Genomic DNA, 19,975 nt, shown 5'->3' on the forward strand with positions numbered 1-19,975 from the left:
CCCAAACCCCCGAGCCGGGGACTTCCCGCCAACCCACTCGTGCAGACTCAACTGCCTCCGGAGCGATTACCTTGGGGTCTTTGCCATCGTAAATGGGTCTGGGGTGACCTGACCGAGAAACAGAAAAAAATTGGATGTAAATTTGCATATTTCGGAATAGACTGCTTGTTGTCCCGCAGGATACCTTTAGGGTAGATATGCAGCTCCTTTTTTTGTAGTTTTTATTTTTACTATTTAAGTTGGGAAATGATGCCAAATTTTTGTATTTCTTTAAATCGATGTGTCCTCTTCCGTGATATATATTGCATTATATATTGATGTGTGTATCAATATATACTGATATGTATTACACTTACACATACGGAACCTACCGGGGGGTGAAAAATCAGAGCCTTTGCATTCTATATAGCCTCTGCAGAGAGATCCTAAGCAGCGAAATCTTGGTGTTGTGATGTACAGAAATGGAGAAGAGTATTAAACCATATTTAAGAATATGCCTTAGGTGCGTGAGTCTTTTATTTTTGAGAGCCTGCTGCTGATGAGTACCAAGCGGTTTTGAAGTTTCGTGCCCGACCCCGTACTTGGTTCTTTTTTTTTGTCTGGAGTTGGCATTGAGAAGCAGCGTGGCTCAGTGGAAAGAGCCCGGGCTTGGGAGTCAGAGGTCACGGGTTCGAATCCCAGCTCTGTGTCTGTGGGCAAGTCGCTTCACTTCTCTGTGCCTCAGTTACCTCATCTGTAAAATGGGGATTAAGACTGTGAGCCTCACGTGGGACGACCTGATGACCCCGTATCTCCCCCAGCGCTTAGAACAGTGCTCTGCACAGAGTAAGCGCTTAACAAATACCAACATCATTATTATTGTGCATTTCATGCCGTCTAGGGAATCATTTTTGTATTTGTTAGCACTTGCTATGGGCCAAGAGCTGTTCTAAGCACTGGGGTAGATAGAGTGGTGGTGAGCTATGCTGTTGGGGGAAGGGAGCCAAGGGGAAGGAGGAGCAGAATTATTATTTTTTAAAATGGGAGTTAAGCACTGTACTAAGCGCTGGGGGAGGGACAAGCTAATCTGCTGAGACACAGCGTCCCTCACGGGGCTCACTCTCTTAATCCCCGTTTTACAGATGAGGAGAACGAAGCACAGGGAAACAAAGTCACTCGCCCACGCTCACATAACGGACAAATTGGCGGAGCTGGGATTAGAACCCGGGTCCTCCTGATTCTCAGGCCCGGGCTATTTATTAGGCCACCCTGCTTCTTGACTCCACAGCCGAATCCAGAAGTCCCTGGCCCTCCCCTTGAAGACTTGGGCCTTGGGGACTTCAATGGACACAGCTGTGGCTCTCCTTTCTCAGAGAGGAAGAGACAATTCTAAGGTAGAAGGAAATGTAGCTTTCCTCTATCAACCTCAGAATCTAAAAGCTCACTGTGGGCAGGAAACGTGTTTATTGTAATATTTTCCTCTCCCAAGCGCTTAGTACAGTGCTCTGCAAACAGCGCTCCATAATTAGCCTCGAATGAATAAAATCCAGATCATCAGCCAGCCCAGAGTGAAATCAGACTTTAAATGGGAATTAGCCATTTCCATTTTAGGTGGAAACTGATTTTCCCTGATCCCTGCGGGCAGGGCGCTTAGTACAGTGCTCTGCACACAGTAAGCGCTCCGGAAATACCAGGGAGTGAATAAAATCCAGGTCGGCGGCCAGCCCAGGATGAAATCGGACGTTCACAATTCCCATTTTAGAGAGTTGGAAACCGACTTTTCTTGATCCTTGCGGGCAGGATCAATTCTGTTCTATTATTCTGACGATTCTGTTGTATTAGACTCTCCCACACGCTTAGTACAGGGCTCTGCACACAGGTGCTCAGTAAATACCACTGATGAATGCTCAATAAATACCGCTGATTATCAATCGAGGGTACTGACCGCTTACTGCGTCCGCAGAAGTAGGTTTGATCCAGATTCAGGGCTCAGGGTCTAAAGGGAGAGAAAAAAGCAGGCGTTTAATCCCCACTTATAAAGTCCAGAGCACAGAAGTGACTTGCCCAAGGTCACCCAGCAGACCAGACCGGGGTCAGCATTAGAACCCAGGTCTCCGGCCTCCCAGGCCTGTGCGCTCACCACGAGGCCGCAGTGCTTCCCCGGCTATTCCTTCAATCGTAATTGAGCGCTCTGTGGGTGCGGAGCACTGTACTAAACGCTCGGGAGGGGACAACGGAACGATAAACAGCCAGGTACCCTGCCCGCAAGGCATTTAGAGTCAGATATCAATATAAAGGTGACGGATACGAGACCACCGTCACTTCAACCTCCATCCCCGGCTGTAGACGGGTGCAGGCTGAGGAAGGTGGGGGGCAACCCTGCTGAACCATCCCGGGAGATACAGAGGAGCAGCGTGGCTCAGTGGAAAGAGCCCGGGCTTGGGAGTCATGGGTTCGAATCCCGACTCTGCCACTTCGCTGTGTGACTGTGGGCAAGTCACTTCACTGGGCCTCAGTTCCCTCATCTGTCAAATGGAGATGAAGACGGTGAGCCTCAGGTGGGACAACCTCATTCCCCTGTATCTACCCCAGCGCTTAGACCAGTGCTCTGCACGTAGTAAGCACTTAACGAATACCAACATTATTATTATTATTCTCTGTGCCTCAGTGACCTCATCTGGAAAATGGAGCCTCCCGTGGCATCACCTGATGACCCTGCATCTCCCCCAGCGCTTAGAGCACATAGTAAGCGCTTGACAGATACGAACGTTCTTATTAAGAACCCAGTGCCCACAGGATGGGCATTCATTCCCAAGGCCCAGGCCCAGCTGGGAAAGCCGCTTGGAAGGAGGTTTGGGAATTCCCAGTTGAGCCTGGAAAATGGGCCCAGGGCAGTGGCAGCCGCTGGCCACAAGGTGGCGCCACTGCTAAGGGCTTGGGGGGGGGCCCTGTCCATTGGGTCACGTGACCAGCCTGGTGTGTGAGACCCCTTAATGATAACTCTGATATTTATTTTATTTTCTTAATGGTATTTAAGTGCCTATCCGCCGGGGTGGATCCCAGCACACGGGGTCGGACCCAGGCTCCCTCCCGCCTGGGCCATTTCATTCATTCATTCAATAGTATTTATTGAGCGCTCACTATGTGCTGAGCACTGGACTAAGCGCTTGGAATGGACAAATCGGTAGCAGAGACAGTCCCTGCCCTTTAATAATAATAATAATAATGTTGGTATTTGTTAAGCGCTATGTGCAGAGCACCGTTCTAAGCGCTGGGGGAGATCCAGGGACATCAGGTGGTCCCTCGTGAGGCTCCCGCTCTTCATCCCCCATTTGACAGATGAGGGAACTGAGGCACCGAGAAGGGAAGCGACTCGCCCACAGTCCCCCAGCTGCCAAGTGGCAGAGGCGGGATTGGAACCCATGACCTCTGACTCCCAGGCCCGGGCTCTTGCCACTGAGTCACGTTGCTTCTCTCATTATTATAAGCAGCACGGCCCAGTGGAAAGAGCATGGGCCCCCCTCTCCCTGTTCCTCTTCGCTGCTTGCACACAGAAGGTGTTCAGTAAATCCTAACAACTTAAATCTCCCGCTACAGCTCCCAGGAAGCTAAGAGTCAGAGTGAATTTAATTTAGCCGGGATTAGAACCCACATCCTCTGACTACCCAGCCCCCATTTTACAGAGGAGGGAACTGAGGCCCAGGGAAGCGATTTGCCCCGGGCCAGACGGCAGCCAGGTGGCCGAGACGGGGTGAAGAGCCGCGGCCTTCTCGCTCCCAGGCCCCGGCCTCTCTCCGGGTTCTGCCGCTTGCCTCCCGGGCGACCTTGAGGAAGTCACAACTTCTCTGGAACTCAGTTTCCTCATCTGTGAAGCAGGGATTATTTTTAGGCCGCGCTAATTAGACTGGGCCCTCGCTGTGGGGCGGGGACTGGGTCCGACCTGATCAACTGGTATCTACCCCAGTGCTTAGCACAGTGTTTGGCACCCAGCTCTTAACTACCACCGTGAATATTATCATTACTGTCATTATTATTAATAATAATAATGTTGGTATTTGTTAAGCCCTTACTATGTGCAGAGCACCGCTCTAAGCGCTGGGGGAGATACGGGGTCATCAGGTTGGTCCCACGGGATGCTCCCGGTCTTCATCCCCATTTTCCAGATGAGGTCACTGAGGCACAGAGAATAATAATAATAATGTTGGTATTTGTTAAGCGCTTACTACGTGCAGAGCACTGTTCTAAGCGCTGGGGTAGATACAGGGGAATGAGGTTGTCCCACCTGAGGCTCACAGTCTTCATTCCCATTTTACAGATGAGGGAACTGAGGCACAGAGAAGTGAAGTGACTCGCCCACAGTCACACAGCTGCCAAGGGGCAGAGTCGGAATTCGAACCCATGACCTCGGACTCCCACGCCCGGGCTCTTTCCACTGAGCCACGCTGCTTCTCTTATTATTATAAGCAGCATGGCCCAGCGGAAAGGGCATGGGCCCGTCTCCCTGTTCCTCTTTTTTTCTTCCTTTTGCGGTATTTCTTTGGCACTTACTATGCGCCAGACACCGGACTAAGCACTGGGGTAGATACGGGGTAATGGGGTTGGACACGGTCGGGGCCCCACATGGGGCTCACGCCCTTCATCCCCGTTTTGCGGACGAGATGGCCGAGGCCCGGAGAGGTGAAGCGACTCACGCGAGGTCACCCAGGCGACGAGCGGCGGAGCCGGGATTAGAACCCAGGTCCCCGCTCATCGAAGCCGGAAGCAGGCCCCCCGGGCCTCGGTCTCCCGGCCTAGCGAGCTGCCTTCCGGTGGGAGGTGGGGGATTCCTTCTCCCGCACCCAGGCCAACCTCGGCGGCTTCCTGCCCTCCCTGTCTGGTTCTGCTGCCAGTCGGCCGGATGCCGAGGAGCAGGGAAGTTCCTTCCCGCCCCCTGGAAATTCCCTCCTGACTCGTCCGCGTGGCCTTTTTCCTCGTTTCGGGAGCCAGGGCGGCCCGCGTTCCCGCTAGGAAACGGGGAGGCAGGAAGCCCGGGTCCCTCCGCGACCTAAGGGGGGGGTCTTAAAGCCAACATCACTGAGAAGCAGAGTGGCCTAGCGGAGAGACCACGGGCCTGGGAGTCAGAAGGATCTGGGTTCTAAACCTGGCTCGGCCACCCTTCTGCAGGGGTGACCTTGGGCAAGTCGCTCGACTTCTCGGGGGCTCAGTCTCCCCATCTGTAAAATGAGCCCCATGCGGGACAGGGGCTGTCTCCAACCTGACCAAACTTGTACCCACCCCGGCGCTTAGAACAGTGCTTGGCACAGTAATAATTATTGTTATTATATTGCACACAGTAAGCACTCAAATACCACTGATTTATCATCCTCTCCCAAGCGATTAGTACAGTGTCCCGCATACGGTAAGCACTCAATAAACACCACTGATTTATTATCCTCTCTCCAGCCTTTCGTACATTGCCCGGCATACACAGAAAGCGCTCAGTAAATACCACTTACTGATTGTCCTTTATCAAGCGATTAGGACAGTGCCCTGCACACACAGGAAGTGCTCAGTAAATACCACTTGTGATTGTCCTCTCCCAAGCGATTAGGACAGTGCCCTGCACATACAATAAACGCTCAATAAATACCACTTCGTGATTGTCCTCTCCCGAGCGATTAGCACAGGGTCCTGCATCCACAGTAAGTGTTCAATAAATACCACTTAGTGATTGTCCTCTCCCGAGCGATTAGCACAGGGTCCTGCATCCACAGTAAGTGTTCAATAAATACCACTTAGTGATTGTCCTCTCCCGAGCGATTAGCACAGGGTCCTGCATCCACAGTAAGTGTTCAATAAATACCACTTAGTGATTGTCCGCTCCCGAGCCATTAGGACAGGGCCCTGCATACACTGTAATGATTGTCCTCTCCCAAGCGATTAGCACAGTGTCCTGCATACCCATTAAGCGTTCAATAAATCCCACTTACTGATTGGCTTCTCCCGAACGATTAGTACAGTGCCCTCCACACACAATAAATGCTCAATAAATACCACCGAGTGACCGACTGTCCTCTCCCAAGCGATTAGTACGGTACCCTGCGCACACACAGTAAGTGTTCAGTAAGTACCACTTAGTAACTGTCCTCTCCCAAGGGATTAGGACAGGGTCCTGCACACACAGTAAGTGTTCAATAAATACCACTTAGTGACCGTCCTCTCCCAAGCGATTAGGACAGTACCCTGCACACACAACAAATGCTCAATAAATACCGCGGAGTGATCTATCGTCCTCTCCCAAGCGATTAGTACAGCGCCCTGCACACGCGGTAAGTGTTCAAGTGGGCCGGGTCGTCAGTAGACTGGGAGAGAAGCAGCGTGGCTCGGTGGAAAGAGCCCGGGCTTGGGAGCCAGAAGTCACGGGTTCGATTCCCGGCTCTGCCACTTGGCAGCTGTGTGACTGCGGGCGAGTCACTTCACTTCTCTGGGCCTCAGTGACCTCGTCTGTAAAATGGGGATGAAGACCGTGAGCCTCATGCGGGACCACCTGATGACCCTGTATCTCCCCCAGCGCTTAGAACGGTGCTCTGCACGTAGTAAGCGCTTAACAAATACCAACATTATTATTATTACGATGGGGGGGCCCTGCTCCTCGCAGCCCTTGCTCCGGGGACCCAAAGCACCCACCTACGGACCCCGGTCTCCCCGGAGGAAGAGGAGGGAGAGACCGGCACCCCGAAGAGCCACTGGGGAAGGGGAGAGGGGACCCCCGAACCCGGACCCTGAACTTCGAACCGAACCCTGCACCCTGGCAGCTTGTCGGCAGGAAAGGGGACAGGGGGACTCGCCGGCCACCGCCGAGATCTGAGAAATGGGATCCAGCAGCAAAGCGGCTTGGCCTAGTGGCTAGAGCCCGGGGGCCTGGGAGTCAGCGGACCGGGGTTCCCACCCCGGCTCCGCCACTTAACAATAATAATAATAAAAAAATAGTATCTGTTAAGCTCTTACTATGTGCCAAGCACTGTTCTAAGCGCTGGGGGGGGGGAGATACAAGGTCATCAGGTTGTCCCACGCGGGGCTCACACTCTTCATCCCCCTTTTTACAGATGAGGGGACAGAGGAGTGAAGTGCCCACGGTCACCCAGCTGACAAGCAGCGGAGCAGGGATTCGAACCCATGACCTCTGAGTCCCAAGCCCCGGCTCTGGCCACTGAGCGGCGCTGCTTCTCACTTGTCTGCTGAGTGACCCGGGGCCTCAGTTCCCTCATCTGTAAAATGGGGGTGAAGACTGGGAGCCCCACGGGGGACGGGGACTGCGTCCAACCTGATTGACTTGAATCTACCCCAGCGCTTAGTACAGTGCCTGGGACGTAGTAAGCACCTAACACACGTCGTTTAAAAAAAAGCAAAAAGCTTAGTACAGCGCCTGGGGCATAGTAAGTGCTTAACAAATGCCATTTTAAAAAACCCAACAGCCCAGCAACGAAAAAACCTGATGAGCTGGTATTCTACCTCAGCACTTAGTACAGTGCCTGCCATGTGGTAAGCACCTAAATGTCATTTGAAAAAGCAAAAATCACAAAACGAACTGGTTAGCTTAGTACAGTGCCTGGGACAGAGTAAGTGCGCTTAGTCCAGGGAGGAGCAGCGCGGCTCAGTGGAAAGAGCCCGGGCTTGGGAGTCAGAGGTCATGGGTTCCAATCCCTGTCTGCCACTTGTCAGCTGTGTGACTTTAGTCACTTCTCTGGGCCTCAGTTCCCTCCTCTGGAAAATGGGGGTGAAGATTGGGAGCCCTACGTGGGACAACCTGATGACCTTGTATTCCCCCCCCCCGCCCAGCGCTTGGCACATACAGCGTGGCTCAGTGGAAAGAGCCTGGGCTTTGGAGTCAGAGGTCATGGGTTCGACTCCCAGCTCTGCCACTTGTCAGCTGCGTGACTGTGGGCAAGTCACTTCACTTCTCTGGGCCTCAGTTCCCTCATCTGTAAAATGGGGATTCACTGTGAGCCTCACGTGGGACAACCTGATGACCCTGTATCTCCCCCAGCGCTTAGAACAGTGCTCTGCACATAGTAGGGGCTGAATAAATACCAACATTATTATTATTATAGTAAGCGCTTAATAAATACCATCATCATCATCATTTGTCGAGAGCTGGTAGCCCGGGGTCAGATTCCATAAATAAGTTGTGAACCAGGTGGGCTCAGCTCTTTCTTCCTGTGGTCCCGGCCCTGGGACAAGGAGGAGGAGGAGGAGGAAGGGTTTGGGGAGGAGGGGAGGACTGGGTCCCTTCCTCGTCTGTTACCTCCGAAGAACAGGGACTTCGATCAATCGATCGAGGGCATTTCATTCATTCAATCGTATTTATTGAGTGCTTACTATGTGCAGAGCACTGTACTAAGCGTTTGGAATGGACAACTCGGCAACAGATAGAGACCATCCCTGCCCAGTGACGGGCTCACAGTCTAAACGTGGGAGGGGCACCTTACTAAGCAACTCCAATCCATCAGTGGTATTTTTTAAGCGCTTACCGGGTGCAGAGCACTATATTGAACGCTTAGGAGAGTACAATAGAACAATAAACTGACGTTTTCCCCACCCGCAGCGAGCTTACAGTCTGTCCCCCCCGTCTAGACTGGTAAACTCGATGTGGACAGGGAACGTGTCTTCCATTTCTGTTGTATTGGACCTTCCCAAGTGCTTAGTACACCGTAAGCGCTCAGTAAATACCACCGATTGATTTCTCCCCATCTACAGGTCTTTCTGTCACTGACGTCTGCCTCCTCCACTCCCCGCCCCAGACCGTAAGCTCATCGTGGGCGGGGAATGTCACTGTTTATCGTTGTATTGTACTTTCCCAAGCGCTCAGTGCTCCGCACACAGTAAGCGCTCAGTAAATACGACTGAACGAATGAATGCTGTCCGCTCTTTTCCTCAGAGAGCGGGCAAAGGGTTCCAGCCCCGTCCTGCTTCAAACCTCCCCGGGATCCCTTGATAAGACCCAACCCGGCCACGGAGAAGACTTCGAATATTCTGGCCCCCTTAGGTCACGCCAGGTCACCCCGGATTCCCTCGCCGAATCTGGGAAAGTCGGAGCGTTTCGGCCGTCTGGGCTCCGGGCGGCCAAACTAATAATAGCACCTTGAGTTCTGTAGCGTGCTTTGATTATTTTTTTTCCCCGAAGCACTTTCACATCGCTTTATCCTCCCGACGACCCTGGGAGGGAAGGAGAAGCGGACGGTGTTATCCCCATTTTACAGAGGAGGAAACTGAGCTCCAGCGAGGTGAACTGACTCGTCTGAGGTCACATATCAGAGCTGGGGTTAGGACCCAGGATTTCGGCCTTCCTCTCTCCCACGCTCCTTCCACCAGAACAGGAAGTTCAGGTCCCGGGCAGCTGGTCGGCATTTTTAACTTCTCTTAAAAACTTTTACTGGCCGGTGGCCCGATTTAATAATAATTGTGGTATTTTCTCGACACTTCCTATGTGCCAAGTCCTGTAGCTAACGTCTGGGTCGGATGCAGTATAATCAGTTTGGAATCGGTGTCTGTCTCACCCAGGGCTCACCTTCTAAGGGGGAAGGGAGAAGGGGTATTGAATCCCCATTTCACAGATGGTGAAATGAGGCCCAGAGAGGTTGTCAGTCAATCCACTCAACCGATTGATTGCATTTTTTGAGCGCTTACTACGTGCAGGGCCCTCTACTAAGCGCTGGTCTCCCCTTCTAGACCGGAAGATGGCCGTGGGCAGGGTACGTACCTACCGATTCTGTTGCACTGTACTCTCCCGAGCGCTTAATCCACAGTAACTGCTCGATAAATACGGTCGATCGATTGGTTAAGTGACTTGCCCGAGGTCACCCAGCAGGCACTTGCCGGAGCTTGGATTCCTCTTGGCCGGGGAGGACTTCAGGCTACTTCTCCCGGAAATCCAAAGGAAATCCAAAGGGGCCAGAGCCCGTGGACTTGTTCCCAACGCTAGCCGTCCCCCCAGCACTCCCTCCCTCCCTTCACCTGGTCCTCATCGGTCCTCCCTGGCTCCTCCGCTTCCTTCCTGGCCACGGCATCGCTTCGGGCCAACTCTTCAGGTGGCCACAGCGGAGGCCGTGGTGGTCCCGGGCCTGCTCGGCGGCGCAGATATTAATAACGCGTCCGCCTCCGGGCTGGGCTGGGTCGGCCCACTCCCTGACTTCCCTCTCTCCTCCCAGCGGCAGGCCTAGTGGATAGAGCCCGGCCCGAGGGTCACAGTGACCTGGGTTCCAATCCCGGCTCCGCCACTTGTCTGCCGTGGGACCGTGGCCAAATCACTTCATTTCTCTGTGCCACATCTGTAAAATGAGGACCGGGAGCCCCACGTGGGACAGGGACCGCGTCCGACTCGATTATCTTCTATCGCCCCAGCTCATAGTAAACGCTTAACAAATACCATGATCATTACTGTTATTATTATTATTATTGTCCCCGGGGCTGGGCTGGGATGCTTCCTCCCTCCTCCCAGCAGCGGGGGCGATAATAGTTACAACATCTGGCCGGAGAATAATGAAAATGGAAGAAACTGGCAGGGATAGAGGGAGAAAAGGAGTGGGGAGGAGGGAGAAAAAAAGAAGGAAAAAAGGAGGAGCCGAGGAGTAAGAGGCAGCCGGTCTCACTTTTTTTTTTTTTATGGTATTTGTTAAGCACTTATTATGCGCCGGCCACTGTACTATTCATTCATTCAGCCCTATTTATAGAGCGCTTACGGCGTGTAGAGCACTGTATTGTACTAAGCACTGGGGTGAATACAAGATAATCAGATTGGACACAGTCCGTGTCCCATGGTCTGTCTTAATCCCCATTTTACAGATGAGATAACCGAGGTGCAGAGCGGTGAAGTGACTCGTCCAAGGTCACCCAGCAGATAAGTGGCAGAGCCGGGAAGAGAACCCAGCTCCTTCTGAATGCCAGGCCCGGGCGCTATCCACCAGGCCATGCTGCTTCTCAGTTGCTTTCTAATGTCGGCCCCGCCACTTGTCCCCTGTGTTACCTTGGGTGAGTCTTTTCTCTAGACTGTAAGCTCATTGTGGGCAGGCAACACGCCCATCAACTCTGTACCGTACTCTCTCAAGCGCTCAGTACGGTCCCCTGCATATAGTAAGAGCTCAATAAATACCACTGAATGATTCTCAGGGCCTAAACCCTCTCGTCTATAAAATGGGGATTCAAAATGTGCTTTCAGTCATCAGTCAAACAGTCGTTCATATGTACTGAGCGCTTACTCTGTGGAGAGCACTGACTAAGCGCTTGGGAGGGTAGAAGAGAACAATATAACAGACACCTCCCTGCCCGCAGCGAGCGTACGTAGTTATTATTCTATTTATTTTATTAATGATGTGTATATATAATGATCTAGAGGGGGAGGCAGACATGAATAGAAATAAATAAATGACAGATTTGGACAAAAGTGCTGTGTGGCTGGGACGGGGGGGATGAAGAAAGGGAGCAAGTCAGGGCCTTGCAGAAGTGGGTGGGAGAAGAGGATATCCGTAATCTATTTATTTCCACTAATGTCTATCTCCCTCTCCGGACTGTAAGCTTCCAAACGCTTAGTACAGTGCTCTGCACACTGTAAGCGCTCAATAAATACAATGGAATGAATGAACGATCGAATGAAAAGAAGGACTTAGTCAGGGAAGGCCTCTGGGAGGAGATGTGCCCTCAGAGGAGTTAACAATGCTTCCCGAGGGAGGTGGCTTTTTAATCGGGTTCGAGAAAGCTAAGCAGCCCCCTTTAGAATGATTATTATACATACACATCGTTAATAAAATCAATAGAATAATAACTACGCACATATATACACAAATGCCGTATATATGCACTCCCTTTGGAATCCAGATCTAGGCTAGAGCTGCCGAAAACAGCCCACACGGGCCGTCGCCCGGGCCCCAAGGTCGGGCGGGTTGGCACTGCCCAGCGCTTCTGGGAAAAGGCAGATGGACCTCAATAAGAGGCTACTATCCCTGACCTTTGGCCACCTTCCCCGGCGTCTCCCTGGGGCCCTTGGCTGGGTTCAGATTAGGTGGCTCCTGGCTGCCCGGCCGACTTTATGATGCCACAGGGAGAAGGGCGCGCTATTTCAGAGGGGGTTCGGAGTCCCTGATGGACTGAAAGGGGCACCAGTTGGACGGTATCTTAGGAGTGTGCCTCGTTGGAGCTAGTAATAATGATAACTGTGGTAACTGTGAAGCACTGACTACACGCTGAGTGCTGAAATAACAATAGCTGCAGTATTTATTAAGTGCTTACTATGTGCCAGGCCCAGTACTAAGCGCCGGGCTAGATGCAAGGGGACTGGGTTGGACTCAGTCCCTGTCCCACAGGGACTCACAGTCAAGAAATGGGGAGAACAGGTATTGAATCCCCATTTTTGCAGTTGAGAAAACAGGTATCGAGAATAATAATAATTACGGTATTTGTTAAGAGCTTTTATGCGCCAGGCATCGTACTAAGTGCTGGGGTGGATACAAGCAAATCGGGTTGGACACAGCCCCTGACCCATGTGGGGGCTCACAGTCTTCATATCCATTTTCCAGATGAGGGAACTGAGGCCCAGAGAAGTGAAGTAACTTGCTCTCCCCCCTCCTCCTCCCTCTCTGTCATTTTAGTTATTTCTATCGATGTCTCTTTATTTCTACCGATGTCTGCCTCCCCCCTTTAGACCGGGAGCTCACTGTGGGCAGGGATTCACTCTTTATTGCCGTATTCTACTCTCCCAAGTGCTTAGTACAGAGCTCTGCACAAAGTAAGTCCTTGATAAATACGATCGAAGGAACGAACGAACACACCCACACCTATCTTAGGCCGGGGGGAAAGAGTTTAGAGAAGCTGACCAAGGGAGATTGAGACACCTCGTCTGGAAAGTGCTCAGAAAATACCACTGATTGATGGATTTATTGAGGTCCACCGACCCCAGATAACACGGAAGGGGCCAGGTCCAGCCCTTCCAGGTAGCCATTAGGGTTACGGAGGGGAAGGACTCGTCCCATTCAATTAGAAGCGGGAGCGCAAAGGTTACCTGTTCGAGGGGAGTTTGAACCCCAGCGCTCGGCCGAATCACTTTGTTGCCGTGCTGTTCCCAAGCCGAAGTCCTCTTCCCCTTCATTCGCTTCCTCCGCGTCTCCCCGGAACCTGATGGAAAATAAAACATCAGAGCAGCCGAGGAGAGAAGACGGATTTGGTTTGCTCCCCGGGGATCCTCGGATCAGCATCCCGTTATCACTATCAACAGTACTAACCGAGCACTTTCTCTGGGCAGGGCTCTGTGCTGAGCAGTAATAATAATAATACCCTCCCTCCCTGCCCGACGGCACTTGTGTATAGATGTACGTAGTTATTATTCTATTTATTTTATTAATGAAGTGTGCATATATAATGATCATGATGTGGTAGTATTTGTTAAGCGCTTACTATGTGCCAAGCACTGTTCTAAGCGCTGGGGGAGATGCAAGGTCATCAGGTTGTCCCACGTGGGGCTCCCCATTTTACAGATGAGGGAACTGAGGCCCAGAGAAGTGAAGCGGCTTGCCCAAGGTCACCCAGCAGACAAGCGGCGGAGCCGGGATTAGAACCCACGGCCTCTGACTCCCGAGCCTGGGCTCCCGCCACTGGGCCACGCTGCTTCGGCACCTATCTATGTATCTATAATTGTACTTCTTTGTATCGATGCCTGTTTACTTGTTTTGATGCCTGTGTCCCCCTTTCTACCCTGTGAGCCCCTTGTGGGCAGGGGAGAGAATCTCTGGAAATTCCAATAATAATAAGAATGATTATAATAATGTTGGTATTTGTTAAGCGCTTACTATGTGCCAAGCACTGGGGTAGAAACAAGGTCATCAGGTTGTCCCACGTAGGGCTCACAGAATTCATCCCCATTTTACAGATGAGGTCACTGAGGCCCAGAGAAGTTAAGCGACTTGCCCACGGTCACACAGCTGACGAGCGGCGGAGCCGGGATGAGGGTGGTAGCTACTTATGCTGGACTTGAACCTCTGACTTCTGCGCGGCGTCGGATTTGGTCACCAGGGTCTTTATTCCTTGTCCAAGGAACGCCACCCGGGGGTTCCGGCGGAGGGACCCGGCATAATAACGGCACTTATGAAAGGCTTACCCTCTGCTAAAGCCTCTGCGGGGAGACGTCAGAGAATCAGTTTCGATGCGGTCCCGTCCCCCGTGGGGTTCACGGTCTAAGAGAGAGAGGGCAGGGATAACCATAATAATAATAATGATGAGGAGGATGATAATAGTTGTTTAGCGCTTACTATGTGCCAAGCAGGTGATGACAGAGGTGGTTTAGGAAGGTTGCTCCATGTGAGACAGGGACTCTGTCCGACCTGATTATCTTGTATCTACCCCAGCGCTCAGCACAGCGCCCGGCGCATAGTAAACGCTTGACAGATACCATTAAAAATATCATCTCACGTCGTCGCGTCGTCTCCGACCCATAGCGACACCACGGACACATCTCTCCCAGAACGCCCCGCCTCCATCTGCCATCGTGGAGGGGATCGACAGAGTTTTCTCGGTAAAAATACAGAAGTGGTTGACCGATGCCTCCTTCCGCGCAGTCTCCTCGAGTCTCCGCCCTCGACTCTCTCCCGTGCCGCCGCTGCCCGGCACGGGTGAGTTTTGACTCGTATCAGACGGCCTTCCGCTCGCTAGCCACTGGCCCAGCTAGGAAGGGAATGGACGGGCCTCCGCTTGACTCTCCCTCCCATAGTCAAGACTGGTCCTGGAAACTCTCCGGGTGCCACCCTGAGAGGAAAATTAAAAATAGAAACGCATCTAAATATCTATCTGTCCTCCCTCTTTCTTAGACTGGGAGCCCCCTGAGGGACAGGGACTGTGTCCCACCTGATTAGCTTGTATCTACCCCCAGAACAGTGCTTGGCACATAGTAAGCACCTACCGCGGATGTCCCAATTATTCTTCTTATTCGGTCCAAATGCTTAGTACGTAAACACCGTTACCGCTACTTCTAGATTGTGGCTGCTGGAACCTTTCACTGGGGAAGAACTGGTTCTAAGGAAGGCCTTTCCCCCGCGAGACTGTGTCTAGCACAGCGCTCTGCGCACTGTGAGCACTCAATAAATACCACCGATTGATGGATGGATTAAACAATGGACTGATTAAATTAATCGATTTGAACTCCTGGGTAAAATAGATCGGTCGCTCCGAAAGCATCACTCTTCCCCGGACCGGTAACGATAGTATTTATTAAGTGCTTACTGTGTGCAGAGGCCTGTACTAAGCCCTGGGAAAGAGTACACAGGTGGGAATAAATATGAACCCTGTCCCTCCCAATCTAAGGATAAAGGTCAGGGAGAGGACTGGAGACATACATCCGGAGCAATGAAACAATAAAACATAAAATCAGCACAGGACACAAGGACAGATACACAACACACAAAACAAAAACAAAAGTCAGCAGGGAACTGTGGCAGGAGGAGCAGAATTTCGGACGACTCATGACTCAGAGTCCACGGCATTCCCGTAGCTATAGCGGTGGCTACCGGGGCCACGAGCCTTTCTGAGGTTCTGTGAGGACTCGGGCCCCCGGGGTGGTTTGCGATCCCACTGTGGCGGGGAGGGGTGCGGAGCGGGATGGGATGGGATCTCCTCGATGCTACGGGGGAGCCCGTCCCTGTTCCCGGAGCCGCACCGCGACTTGTGCCCGCGGTGAGAAAGAAAGAGCCTTGTCCGCTTGGGGCACATCTGTTTTGACCGTCATTTGAGATGGTAACTATAATAAGGAAGCACTACTTCATTTTTTTTTATGGTATTTGTTCAGCGCTTAACTTCAGCGTTTGGGCAAGCCACGTCACTTCTCTGAGGCTCAGCTCCTCCGTCTGCAAAATGGGGACTCAATCTCTGTCCCTTTTACCTAGACTGCGAGCTCCATGTGGGCCCTGATGATCCCGTATCTACTCCGGCGCTTAGAAAGTAATTGGAACCTAATAAGGACTTAACAAAAATCACAGTTATTGAGGACAGACGTGGACAAGAGCAGAAGAGAGATCCAGAGAGGCCTTTAAGTCGAGGGTTTTGTCCCAATAAGTACCGTGTCCCTAACGTCGCCACTGGCGTATGAGATATCCAATATCCCAGGTAATTGGGGCGAAAATGAAGAGCAAGGGGAATAGCCTAGGAAGAAACACCCGGGAAACATTCACATTCTCTAGACCACAAACTCATATTTATGAAGCACTCCCTGGGCGCCGTTCACCGCACGAAGCACTTGGGAAAAGAAGAGCAGAAACCCGAGTCTCGTTCCCTGCACACAAGGAACTAGAAGCGGCGTGGCTTAATGGATAAAGGCCGGGCCTGGGAGTCCGAAGGACCCGAGTTGGAATCCTGGCTCCGCCACCTGCCTGCCGTGTGACCTTGGACAAATCGCTTCCCTTCTCTGGGCCTTAGTTATCTCACCTGTAAAATGGGGATTAAGACCGTGAGCCCCATGTGGGACAGGGACTGTATCCAGCCTGACAAACTTGTAAATAACCCAGCACTTTGAATAGTGCTGGGCACATAGTAAGTGCTTAACAAGGACCCTAATTATTATTATTATTATTAGGCATCCCCTCTATTATTGCTGTTTTTATGTTTTATTGTTTCATTGCTCCGGATGTATGTCTCCAGTCCTCCTCCCGACCTTTTACCCTTAGATTTGTGAGGGGCAGGGTTCATATTTATTCCCACTTATTATTATTCCCCTCTGCCCTCCATCTTTTAGGAACTCTCTCTGGCCAACCTGAGCTATTGAGAAGCCCCCATGCCCAGCTTTCCCCCTGAAACAATCATGATCACACACCACGTCCCGTCCCAGCCGTCTCATTACCGGGAAGAGGGAAACAAACTGGAGGGAGTTCACAGGGAAGCAATAAAAATGATGAAGGGGCCGGAGCCGTTTATGGGAAGAAAGATTAAAAGAACGGCGTCGTTATGGTCGGGCTGGGGGATGATTAAGGGAAGACACGTTAGACGACTGCACCCCTCCCGGAAGAATGTAAATTCCCCCGGGAAGGAGCCAGGATGGGAGCGGAGCACCGTGGAAGGCCGGGATGAGGAAAAGGAAGGATCGTTCCTGGGCAGAGGCAGTCTCTTTCTCTGAGAGGTGGCCCCGGCATGGAAGTAGCTGAGACAAAATCAGACTTTAGCTTTAGAAAGGAGGCTGAGATTGAACCCTCCAAAAGAGCAATAAAGTCATTATGATTATTTTTACGGTATTTCTTACGCGCTTACTGTATGTCGAGCGCTGTTCTGAGCACCGGGGTAGATGCAAGGGGTCTAATCAGGTCGAGCACAGTCCCTCTCCCACGTGGGGCTCACGGTCCAAGTTGGAGGGAGGAGGATTTCATCCCCATTTTACAGATGAGGTAACTGAGGCCCAGAGGCACAAAGTGACTTGCCCAAGGTCTCGCAGCAGATAAGACCTGGAATTAGAAGCCGGGTCCTCTGGCTCCCAGGCCACGCTGGCTTTCCAGTAGGCCACGCTGTTTTCTAAAATAGATGTATAGGACGGGTAACTTTCACAACGGATACTTAAAGGAGATCTGCAAAAACGGGTGGTAGGTTGAGAAAGACGGCCCACTGCGGGCAAGCCAACAGGCTCAAATGTGTACAGATAAGAACGTAAATACAGCGAAGCGGTGTGGTCTAGTGGACAGAGCACAGATCTGGAAGCCTGCATTTGCCGCGGTGCTTAGCACACTGCTTGAACATAATAAGCACCCAATCCATATCACCTAGCGGAAGGAACCCGAAGCGGGGGAGTCACAGGACCTGAGTTTCAATCCCCGTTCTGCTCCTTGCCTGCTGGGTGACCTTGGGCAAATCACTTCACTTGACTGTGAGCCCGCTGTGGGCAGGAATATGTCGATCTGTTGTTATAGTGGGAGAGTGGGAGAGTGTTATAGTGTTTTAGTGTACTCTCCCACATGGTTAGTCCAGTGCTTTGCACACAGTAAGCGCTCAGTGAATACTATGGAATGAATGAACTTCACTTTCCTGTGCTTTGGTTTCCTCATAAGCAAAATGGGGGTCTCTAGACTGTAAGCTCGCTATAAGCAGGGACTGTGCCTGCTCCTTCTCTTGTTCTCTCCCAAGCGCTTAGTTCAGCGCTCTGCATGTAGTAAGCGCTCAATAAATAATAATAATAATAATGTTGGTATTTGTTAAGCGCTTACTATGTGCAGAGCACTGTTCTAAGCGCTGGGGTAGACACAGGGGAATCGGGTTGTCCCACGTGGGGCTCACAGTCTTAATCGCCATTTTACAGATGAGGTAACTGAGGCCCAGAGAAGTTAAGTGACTTGCCCACAGTCACACAGCTGACAAGTGGCAGAGCTGGGATTCAAACTCATGACCTCTGACAAAATGCCCATTCCGCCCCCTATTCAGTCTCTGAACCCTACGCAGGACAGGGACAGCGTCCGATCTGATCGAGTTGCATCTACCCCAGCGCTTAGTACAGTGCCTGGCACATCGGAAGCGTTTCAACGCCGCGGTCACCGTCGTCATCATCCGCCCGTCTGGAGGCCTCAGGCCAGGTGACAGATGGGACGGCAGCATCCGCCAGAAACCTCTGAACAGGCAGGGATGGATATGACCCACCGGCGCTCCGAGCTCTGCTCCCCTGGTGCTGACTTGATCATTCTTCCCCTCCGATGGATCGAAGTAGTTGAGTCCTCCTCCTTTGTTTCCCGGATCTCTTATTTCCCTTCTGCCGTACACCCCCAGGGCCCCAACAGAGAAGCAGAGTGCCCCCGGCGTCTCTCCTCTCCGATCCGGACTCCACTCCGCTCTCCGGATCATTTTTCTAAAATATCATTCCCCTGGGCACCCCCTCCCTCCGCCTCAGAAACCTTCCGGTCACCCATCCGTCGCTGCATCAAACGGAAACTCTTGACCGCTGGCTTTGAGGTGCTCCATCAGCCCTCTCCCCTCTCTGCACCCTCGCTCCTCTCCCACCTCACCCCAGCTCGCACCCTTGGCTCCTCTCAAGCCAGCCGGCTCACGGGGCCTCGAGGAACTAGTAATTTGAGAATGAGAAAGGGAAGAGGGCGACAGACACGAGTCGCTCGATCGCGTAAGGATGAAACAATAAAAATCCAAAAACGACATCAAGGCCGGGGCGGTTGACATATACAGGACCGGAGGGCTAGGGCAGCAGGAGTAGAGGAACGCATTTCAGGCTCACTCACAGTTGTTAAAAAATGAAATGATCAGTAAAAAACGATCAGCGGTGGCTACTTGCCGCTGCGCCTGGCTGGACAGGGAGGGCACGGTGGGAGTCCTGATGTGTCGGGGGATGTGTCTGTCCCCCGTAATTTAGGAGGGTCGGTCCTCGAGATGAGAGAGTGGGGATGGTGCGGGGCAAGCGAACCCCACTCGGAAAAGTTCACTCCCAAGTCCTGGTGCCAGGAAGAAAGTTGGCCAAGGGATATGGCCAGAACCGTCGTTTCGGAAAGTGAAAGCACCCTCTCGACCCCGATCGGGCTTTCGAGGAGGGAGCTTTGAAAGGGGCCTGTACTAGATCCCAGAGCGCATACTTGGTGCCGACCACCGTACTAAGCGCAGTCGGGCAAATGGCCCACGCCCAGCCCCCGAGGGCTGAAGTCAGGAGGCAGGCTGAAGGAAATGAGGTCGCTCTGCCTCTCCCCTCAACTTCCTCTCAGTTTGGCTCCATTGGGAATCCGAGAGGGAACTGCCAAGGCCCGTGGCAGGCCCACCCTGGCGACCGGCGGGGGGGGGACGGGCGGGAAAGGAGGAGGACGAAGGTCGGAGGGAGAGAGGGAGCGAGAGGCGGTGTCCCGTGTGAGGGGGAGGGCGTCAAAAGTTTTGCAGGTGACAGGGTCTGGTTGGATTGATCCATGTGGCTGTCTGATGGGAGAGAGACCCCGAAGATGAATTCTCGGTTCTGAGGGGACGTAAGGCGGGGGGCCTCGGCTGAGGTGGGAGGGGAGACGGTCCGGCCATTGGGTCA

General features: G+C 52.4%; 1 long non-coding RNA gene across 1 annotated transcript; it reads right to left on the reverse strand.

Annotated features, from left to right (window-relative positions):
- Positions 1-21: 21 nt before the first annotated feature.
- LOC114807345 lies at positions 22-14,179 on the reverse strand. Its single transcript, XR_003755399.2, has 4 exons — positions 14,102-14,179; positions 13,010-13,122; positions 1,925-1,975; positions 22-108 (listed from the first exon to the last, which is right to left on the reverse strand). It is a non-coding gene; the product is annotated as an uncharacterized LOC114807345 (long non-coding RNA).
- Positions 14,180-19,975: the final 5,796 nt, after the last annotated feature.

This window comes from Ornithorhynchus anatinus, chromosome X2, assembly GCF_004115215.2.
Source record: "Ornithorhynchus anatinus isolate Pmale09 chromosome X2, mOrnAna1.pri.v4, whole genome shotgun sequence".
In the NCBI taxonomy this organism is placed as follows: domain Eukaryota; kingdom Metazoa; phylum Chordata; class Mammalia; order Monotremata; family Ornithorhynchidae; genus Ornithorhynchus; species Ornithorhynchus anatinus.